Genomic DNA, 10604 nt, shown 5'->3' with positions numbered 1-10604 from the left:
TTACACAATACATGCATGTTTTGTTCGATAAAGTGCATATTTATATAAAAAAATCTCAGTATACATTGGCGCGTTACATTCACTAGTTCCAAAAACATCAGCTGATACTGCAGAGAGCCACATCATTTTACAGAAATACTCATTATAAATGTTGATGAAAATGCAATTCTTAGACATGGAAATAAAGATATACCTCTCCTTAATGCAACCGTTGTGTCAGATTTCAAAAAAACTTTACAGAAAAAGCAAACCATGCAATAATCTGAGAGGGCGCTCAGACAAAAAATAAAATTATCCGCCATGTTGGAGTCAACAGAAATCAGAAATCACATTATAAATATTCCCTTACCTTTGATAATCTTCATCAGAATGCACTCCCAGGAATCCTAGTTCCACAATAAATGCTTGATTTGTTCGATAATGTCCATTATTTATGTCCAAGTAGCTACTTCTGTTAGCGCGTTTAATACACAAATTCAAACGCTCGTGCAGGTCCAGCCGAATGTCGGACGAAAACTTCAAAAAGTTATATTACAGGTCGAAGAAACTTGTCAAACTAAGTATAGAATCAATCTTTAGGATGTTGTTATCATAAATCTTCTATAATGTTCCAACCGGAGAATTCCATTGTCTGTAGGAAAGCCATGGAACGCAGGTCGCTATCATGTGAAATGCGTGTGTCCAGGACCTGGCTCGCTGCCAGACCACTGACTCAAAGAGCTCCCATAAGGCTCCACAACACAGTAGAAGCCTCATTCAGTTTCTAAATACGGTTTACATCTAGGGGAAGCCCTAGGAAGTGCAACTTTATTCATATCCAACTGTGTATTCAATAGGGGCTGGGTTGAAAATCGACCAACCTCAGATTTCCCACTTCCTATTTGGATTTCTTCTCAGGTTTTTGCCTGCCATATGAGTCCTGTTGTACTCACAGACATCATTCAAACAGTTTTAGAGACTCCAGAGTGTTTTCTATCCAATACAAATAATATGCATATATTAGCAACTGGGACTGAGGAGCAGGCCATTTACTCTGGGCACCTCTGGGCACCTTTCATCCAAGCTACTCAATACTGCCCCTGCAGCCATAAGACGTTTTAAGAACAAGTTCTTATTTACAAGGCCGTCCTACCTCAGCCCAACCCTAACCCAGAGGATGCTGGGCCAATTGTGCACTGCCCTATAGGACTCCCAATCCCAGCCGGTTGTGATACAGCCTGGAATCAAACCAGGTTCTGTAATGACACCTCTAGCACCGAGATGTAGTGCCTTAGACCGCTGCACCACTCGGGAGCCCTCTGAGCTTCTGTTCTTTCTGCTCTTCACTGAACCCTTCTCTGTCTTTCATGCTCTCTGAAACCATGCTAAAAGCCTGTACTGTATACTCTAAGCAGTGTGAAACTAGCCCCGACTCTCAGAGATCTTTCTAACAAGGAGAAAGTTCTGAGAGCGCGTTGGGCTCGGTTCACTTGGCACTGGCTAATGTTGTGATGGGGATGTGAGGAGAAGAGCAAGGCTTCTGGAGGTCCAGTTTTCCTCATTGATTTACACCAACTGATTTGAGACTTAAGTGACAGGCCAGGGGAAACAGAACCTCAGCCTGTTGCTGTCAGTGTTCTGTTGATTACTGCTTCAATTCCTCCCTCCATTTACCCCCCCCCCCCTTTGTTTCTCATTCCATCATTCATCATTCTTCACTCACTCACCCACTCACTCACTCACTCACTCACTCACAATTGCTCCAAGTAAGCCTACATTAGAACACATGGCTGTGAATTTTAGGAGTATCCCTACACCAATCTTCAACTTCAACACCCCTCATTGAAGAATATTTAAAGCCTTGAATGGTTTCATAACTCCCAAATGAAGAAGCAATAATAGCATTGAGACAGTATTCTAGAAAATGAGATCCCTCTCTGCCAACTGCCACTAAGCTATGGAAAGGCAAACATATCGTAAAGCATACAGCAACCCTATACCTCGTCTAGGAGCAAGGGGTATAAAGACTCTACATGCAGGATTGATGTGTTGCCATAGTGACTGCCTTTACATTGAATCAATGTAAAAGCTAGCGATTTGGTCGCTCCACAGGGCTGCATGTGATCCTTCTCAACATAGATGTAATGTTTGAGCAGGCAAGAGATAGAGCGGAGTCTCATTCATTTCTACCATGTGATCTGATGAATTATGTAAGCACAGAAGATATTAGACACATATGAATAGATCAGGACATATTGAAAATGATTTGCATTAATGTCAATGAGTCCTACTGAGATTGAGTTTGAGAGTTTGAGGAGAGAAAGATGGAATAACCCCTGTGGGGCTGCTAGGATGAAGAGGAAAGGTGGATAGGTCTTTCATCTTGGCTGGCAGCCATCTTTGAAGATGAGTTGGGAAAGTGGGGACCTACTGTAAATACCTCTCTAAAATCAATGAAGTTCTCAGTTTGCTTATACTGCATGTTGTTCTTCGGTCCATTGCAAGTTTGAAGATGGTGTCAACACACACAAAAAAAACAGACAAACATCCGGCTATCTTTCTTGCGCTCAGTTGCAACCCCCCCCCCCCCCCCCCCCGCCCACACACAGACACATGTCCATGCATACACAAATAGATGCATAGCCACACACACAGGCATGCATTTACACACACATGCAGTATCTCTCTCTCTCTCTCTCTCTCTCTCTCTCTCTCTCTCTCTCTCTCTCTCTCTCTCTCTCTCTCTCTCTCTCTCTCTCTCTGCGGTTCATGGCATGATCTACAAAAATAGGGAAGAGTGATAGAGATCACATTAATCTCAGTGTGAAGTAGACCTGCCAAATCCAGTGAGAATCGAGTGCTACACAAATGATGATAAAACTGAAAGACATGCATTTACCATCACAATGGCACAGAAAACATGGGGACGGCTGACAAGAAAGATCATAAAGAAACTGCCCTTTTTCAAAGCCCTTCTTCCAGCTCTCTTTCTCTCTCGCTCTCCATTTGTGAATCACCATAAATGAACCTGCCCTCATTTTGAAAGGGGGATGGGGATTCCTATTTGAACAGGCAGGCACACTACAGCTCAAGGGAGGGAGGGAGGGAGGGAGGGAGGGAGGGAGGGAGGGAGGGAGGGAGGGAGGGAGGGAGGGAGGGAGGGAGGGAGGGAATACAGATTGTGAGGGAGAGAGAGTGAGACCTGAGACAGAGACAGAAAAAGGGTAGAGTGAAAGAGAGAGAGGGGAGCAGAACAGACTATGTGCAGACTATGAAATCCTTATCAGGAACACAGAGACCAATCCACCAATGGCAGCTCGGAGGGTTTCAAAGGCTACCCCCATCACCCCAGCCTCCCTTCATCCCTCCCGCTATCCCTCTCTCTTCTCCTCCGCCCCTGTCTGAATGTCAAACAGCTAATAAACGCAACAGGACTGGATGTGTGTGCACGAGGGCTAACTGCAAACGCTTGTTCCAAACTACCGACACACTCGTAATTTGTCTGGATTTAGCAGCCAATCCATCTGGCTACTACACATGCACTACATAACACCAGCCCTTCTCTGATCTCTGCTGTTTATTCTGCTAATGTTTTCTGTGGAGGGAATATTCACCACCCCTCTCTGACATTAGGCTAACATGTACAGTACCAGTCAAAAAGTTGGACACACCTACTCATTCCAGGGTTTTCTTTGTTTTGACTATTTTCTACATTGTAGAATAATAGTCAAGACATCAAAACTATTAAATATCACATATGGAATCATGAAGTAACCAAAAAAGTGTTAAACAAATCAAAATATATTTTCGATTTTCGATTCTTCAAAGTAGCCACCCTTTGCCTTGATGACAGCTTTGCACACTTTTGGCATTCTGTCAACCGGATTCATAAGGAATGCTTTTCCAACAGTCCTGAAGGAGTTCCCACATATGCTGAGCACTTGTTGGCTGCTTTTCCTTAGCTATGCGGTCCAACTCATCCTAAACTCAAATGGCTTGAGGTTGGGTGATTGTGGAGGCCAGGTCATCTGATGCAGCACTCCATCAATCTCCTTCTTGGTCAAATAGCCCTTACACAGTCTGGAGGTGTGTTGGGTCATTGTCCTGTTGAAAAACAAATGACAATTCCACTAGGCGCAAACCAGATGGGATGGCGTATAGCTGCAGAATGCTGTCGTAGCCATGCTGATTAAGTGTGCCTTTACAAAGCTGTCATCAAGGCAAAGGGTGGCTACTTTGAAGAATCTCAAATATAAACACTTTTTTGGTTACTACATTATTCCATATGTATTATTTCATAGTTTTGATGTCTTCAATATTATTCTATAATGTAGAAAAAAGTACAAATAAAGAAAAAGCCTTGAATGAGTAGGTGTGTCCAAACTTTTGACTGGTACTGTATATAACTTTGATGTACTGTAAATAATGTACTATATGTTGATGGTGTATCTCACTGGTCCCAAAACGTTTTATTGTCCTGTAACCCTTCAAACATTCAACCTCCAGCTGCGTACCCCCTCCAGCTGCGTACCCCCTCTAGCACCAGGGTCAGCACACTCTCAAATGTTGTTTTTTTGCCATCATTGTAAGCCTGCCACACACACACTGTACAATACATTTACTAAACATAAGAATGAGTGTGAGTTTCTGTCACAACCTGGCTCGTGGGAAGTGACAAAGAGCTCTTATAGGACCAGGGCACAAATAATAATATAATAATAATCAATACTTTTGCTCTTTATTTAGCCATCTTACATATAAAACCTTATTTGTTCATCAAAAATGGTGAATAACTCACCACGGGTTAAATGAGAAGGGTGTACTTGAAATGATGCACATAACTGCAATGTTGGGTTGTATTGGAGAGAGTCTCTGTCTTAAATCATTTTCCACACACAGTCTGTGCCTGTATTTAGTTTTCATGCTAGCAAGGGCCGAGAATCCACTCTCACATAGGTACGTGGTTGCAAAAAAGCATCAGTGTCTTAACAGTGTGATTTTCCAAGGCAAGAAACTCTGAGCGCAGCCCTATCCAGAAATCTGGCAGTGGCTTCTGATTAAATTACATTTTCACAGAACCGCTTCTTGCAATTTCGATGAGGCTCTCTTGTTCAGTAAGTGGACTGGAGGCAGGGCATGAAATGGATAACGAATCCAGTTGTTTGTGTCATCCGTTTCGGGAAAGTACCTGCGTAATTGTGCACCCAGCCCACTCAGGTGTTTCGCTATATCACATTTGGCATTGTCCGTAAGCTTCAGTTCATTTGCACATAAAAAATCATACAATGATGGGAAGACCTGTGGGCTTTCCTTGTTAATGCAGACAGAGAAGAGCTCCAACTTCTTAATCATAGCCTCAATTTTGTCCCACACATTGAATATAGTTGCGGAGAGTCCCTGTAATCCTAGATTCAGTTCATTCAGGAGAGAAAAAAATTGTCATGTTTCGTTTCTAAATGTCTGTGCAAGAGTGAAGGTTTCCCGCAAAATAGTAACGGTTAATGTGATTGGATGTTAACTATTTGACTAGGCTACCTGTATTTGACATTGTGTTGTTATTTTGCTGAACGCTAGATGGTTTAATTTTATTTTTGGCAGTGAAACGAGGCTACTCAGGTGAGAGAAAAAAACTCATCCAAATGTACAGTGGGGCAAAAAAGTATTTAGTCAGCCACCAATTGTGCAAGTTCTCCAAATTAAAAAGATGAGGCCTGGAATTTTCATCATAGGTACACTTCAAATATGACAGACAAAATGAGAAAAAAAAAATCCAGAAAATCACATTGTAGGATTTTTAATGAATTTACTTGCAAATTATGGTGGAAAATAAGTATTTGGTCAATAACAAAAGTTTATCTCAATACTTTGTTATATACCCTTTGTGTTACGGTTTTCTTTCTCCTCTTCCTCTGAAGAGGAGGTGTAGCAGGGATTGGACCAAAATGCAGCGTGGTTATTTCGATACATGTTTAATAAAAGATAAACATGAACAATACAAAAACAATAAACGTACCACGAAAACCTAAACAGCCTGCTCTGGTACAAACAAACACTGAGACAGGAACAATCACCCACGAAACACTCAAAGAATATGGCTGCCTAAATATGGTTCCCAATCAGAGACAACGATAAACACCTGCCTCTGATTGAGACCCAATCCAGGCAACCATAGACCTTTCTAGACAACCCCACTATACCATAATCCTAATACCTACAAAAACCCCAAGACAAAACACACCACATAATAAACCCATGTCACACCCTGGCCTGACCAAAACAATAAAGAAAACACAAAATACTAAGACCAGGGCGTGACACTTTGTTGGCAATGACAGAGGTCAAACGTTTTCTGTAAATCTTCACAAGGTTTTCACACACTGTTGCTGGTATTTTGGCTCATTCCTCCATGCAGATCTCCTCTAGAGCAGTGATGTTTTGGGCCTGTTGCGGGGCAACACGGACTTTCAACTCCCTCCAAAGATTTTCTATGGGGTTGAGATCTGGAGACTAGCTAGACCACTCCAGGACCTTGAAATGCTTCTTACGAAGCCACTCCTTCGTTGCCCAGGCGGTGTGTTTGGGATCATTGTCATGCTGAAAGACCCAGCCACGTTTCATCTTCAATGCCCTTGCTGATGGTAGGCTTTGTTACTTTGGTCCCAGCTCTCTGCAGGTCATTCACTAGGTCCCCCCGTGTGGTTCTGGGGTTTTTGCTCACCGTTCTTGTGATCATTTTGACCCCACGGGGTGAGATCTTGCGTGGAGCCCCAGATCGAGGGAGATTATCAGTGGTCTTGTATGTCTTCCATTTCCTAATAATTGCTCCCACAGTTAAATTCTTCAAACCAAGCTGCTTACCTATTGCAGATGCAGTCTTCCCAGCCTGGTGCAGGTCTACAATTTTGTTTCTGGTGTCCTTTGACAGCTCTTTGGTCTTGGCCATAGTGGAGTTTGGAGTGTGACTGTTGAGGTTGTGGACAGGTGTCTTTTATACGGATAACAAGTTCAAACAGGTTCCATTAATACAGGTAACGAGTGGAGGACAGAGGAGCCTCTTAAAGAAGAAGTTACAGGTCTTTGAGAGCCAGAAATCTTGCTTGTTTGTAGGTGACCAAATACTTATTTTCCACCATAATTTGCAAATAAATTCATTAAAAATCCTACAATGTGATTTTCTGGATTTTTTTTCTCATTTTGTCTGTCATATGATGAAAATTACAGGCCTCTCTCATATTTTTAAGTGGGAGAACTTGCACAATTGGTGGCTGACTAAATACTTTTTTGCCCCACTGTATATCCCTGTTGGAAAATATAAATGCACTGTTTGAAAATGTGAAGAAAAAAATGTTTAAAAAATATATATTTGCATTATTATTATCATTATTTTTATAATGTGAATCACATTTTTATTTGGCGTATCCCTGACAACATTGTGCGTACCCCTGCGATAATGTTTGTTAAAACTAATTAGAGAAGTACTAGACCAATCAATCAAATGTATTTATTTAGCCCTTTCTACATCAGCTGATGTCACAAAGTGCTGTACAGAAATCCATCCTAAAACCCCAAACAGCAAGCAAAGGCAGGAACCTAGGAAGAAACCTAGAGAGGAACCAGCCTCTGAGGGGTGGGCCAGTCCTCTTCTGGCTGTGTCAGGTAGAGATTATAACAGAACATGGCCAAGATGTTCAAACGTTCATAGATGACCAGCAGGATCAAATAATAATGGTTGGTTGTAGATGGTGTAACAGGTCAGCACCTCAGGAGTACATTTCAGTTAGCAAATAAAGACCTCAAAATAGACTCTTTGCAATGTCATTTGGGGCAAAATAATGATGGCATTTGTATGCTTGATAATCCTTCAAATATCACAGGCTCTTTGTTGTGTTATATCACCCATCAGTTCAGTCTTAAGAACCAGAGTACACTGAAAACTAAAACTGTTTTCTGGGAGAAACCTTGGATAACATCACAGCTACTGATGAAGACGTATTTAAGGAAGCTTGTGATTACATGTGAAATAATGCAGCCCTGGGCGTTGATGGAGCATGTGCAGGAGGAGTGGGTGGATTGGTGTGTGTGTGTGTGTGTGTGTGTGTGTGTGTGTGTGTGTGTGTGTGTGTGTGTGTGTGTGTGTGTCTGTCTGTCGTGGGAGCTAGCTGGGCTGAGAGGCTCAGAGAGGTGGTGGCACACTTAGATCATTAATCAGGCTCGGCTGTGTGGCGGGGGCGGGCAGACAAATTCATGCAAATGCATACCCGTTTTGCAGGCAGGTTGAGCCAAAGACAAAGACAAACCCACATTTTAGCTACTGTACAGCTTTTGGGTTGTAGACCAATTCCCCAATACTCCAATACACACCAGTGCACCTCTACCCCAGGTTGTTGGAAATGTGTCATCAGTCTAGGCTGCTAGTCTGATGGACTGATGGTAAATGGAACATGAAACTGGAACAAGCATCGGATGATGCTTTTCTCTACCCAATGATCATCTCCAACTTGCTGTTCCTTGATTTCCTGAACAAGATCTCATAGTTTCCCTTTGAAATTCTGTGTGGTTACAGGGTTAAATCCACGTGGTTACAGGTTTAACGCAGAAACAAGTCAAAGGTTAACAGTTTAGGCATTCATTCCAAGTATTTAAGGTTCAGGCTATAGTTTGGTAGTGCTGAACGATTAACCCTCATTTCAGTTATTTTGGGGATTTTAAACTAATTCACAGACATAGGTTAAATGATCTGAATTTGATAACGTTTTTTCTGTTAGCTCAATGAGAAGTTTCTCTAGAGACAAAATATAAATGCAACATGTAAGGTGTTCTTCCCATGTTTCATGAGCAGAAATAAAAGATCCCAGAGATTTATTTTATAAATGAATTTCAATGATGGCCTAGGAACACTGGGTTAACTGCCTGTTCAGGGGCAGAATGACAGATTTGTACCTTGTCAGCTTGGGGATTTGAACTTGCAACCTTTCAGTTACTAGTCCAACACTCTAACCACTAGGCTACTCTGCCACCCCAGATGTTTCATACGCACAAAAATATTCTTTCTCTCAAACAATTGTGCACACATTTGTTTAGATCCCTGTTAGTGAGCATTTCTCCTTTGCCAAAATAATCCATCCAACGGACAGGTGCGGCATATCGACAAGCTGATTAAACAAATTTGTCATTACACAGGTGCACCTTTGCTAGGAACAATAAAAGGCCACTAAAATGTGCAGTCTTGTCACACAACACAACGCTACAGATGTCTCAGGTTTTGACTGAGCAGGCAATTGACATGCAGACTGCAGGAATGTCCACCAGAGCTGTTGCCAGAGAATATAATGGTAATTTCTCTACCGTAAGCTGCCTCCAACGACGTTTTAAAGAATTTGGCAGTACGTCTAACCGGCCTCACAACCTCAGACCATGTGTAACCACGCCAGCCCAGGACTTACACATCCGGCTTCTTCATCTTGGTCTGAGACCAGCAACCCAGACAGTTGATGAAAGTGAGGAGTAGTTCTGTCTGTAATAAAGCCCTTTTGTGGGGAAAAACATATTCTGATTGGCTGGGCCTGGCTCAGAGAGAATGTGTGATTGAGAGGGATAGAAAGCAGTTGCTTCACAAGGTATCTCTATATGAAAATACAGGATCTAAGTGATTGATAGTTGGTATTCAGCAGTTACAGTGCCTTGCGAAAGTATTCGGCCCCCTTGAACTTTGCGACCTTTTGCCACATTTCAGGCTTCAAACATAAAGATATAAAACTGTATTTTTTTGTGAAGAATCAACAACAAGTGGGACACAATCATGAAGTGGAACGACATTTATTGGATATTTCAAACATTTTTAACAAATCAAAAACTGAAAAATTGGGCGTGCAAAATTATTCAGCCCCTTTACTTTCAGTGCAGCAAACTCTCTCCAGAAGTTCAGTGAGGATCTCTGAATGATCCAATGTTGACCTAAATGACTAATGATGATAAATACAATCCACCTGTGTGTGATCAAGTCTCCGTATAAATGCACCTGCACTGTGATAGTCTCAGAGGTCTGTTAAAAGCGCAGAGAGCATCATGAAGAACAAGGAACACACCAGGCAGGTATTGTTGTGAAGAAGTTTAAAGCCGGATTTGGATACAAAAAGATTTCCCAAGCTTTAAACATCCCAAGGAGCACTGTGCAAGCGATAATATTGAAATGGAAGGAGTATCAGACCACTGCAAATCTACCAAGACCTGGCCGTCCCTCTAAACTTTCAGCTCATACAAGGAGAAGACTGATCAGAGATGCAGCCAAGAGGCCCATGATCACTCTGGATGAACTGCAGAGATCTACAGCTGAGGTGGGAGACTCTGTCCATAGGACAACAATCAGTCGTATATTGCACAAATCTGGCCTTTATGGAAGAGTGGCAAGAAGAAAGCCATTTCTTAAAGATATCCATAAAAAGTGTTGTTTAAAGTTTGCCAAAAGCCACCTGGGAGACACACCAAACATGTGGAAGAAGGTGCTCTGGTCAGATGAAACCAAAATTGAACTTTTTGGCAACAATGCAAAACGTTATGTTTGGCGTAAAAGCAACACAGCTGAACACACCATCCCCACTGTCAAACATGGTGGTGGTAGCATCATG

This window comes from Oncorhynchus mykiss, chromosome 15 (genome assembly GCF_057628025.1).
Source record: "Oncorhynchus mykiss isolate SJ-2025 chromosome 15, ASM5762802v1, whole genome shotgun sequence".
NCBI lineage: Eukaryota > Metazoa > Chordata > Actinopteri > Salmoniformes > Salmonidae > Oncorhynchus > Oncorhynchus mykiss.
This window is presented reverse-complemented; position numbering follows the sequence as displayed.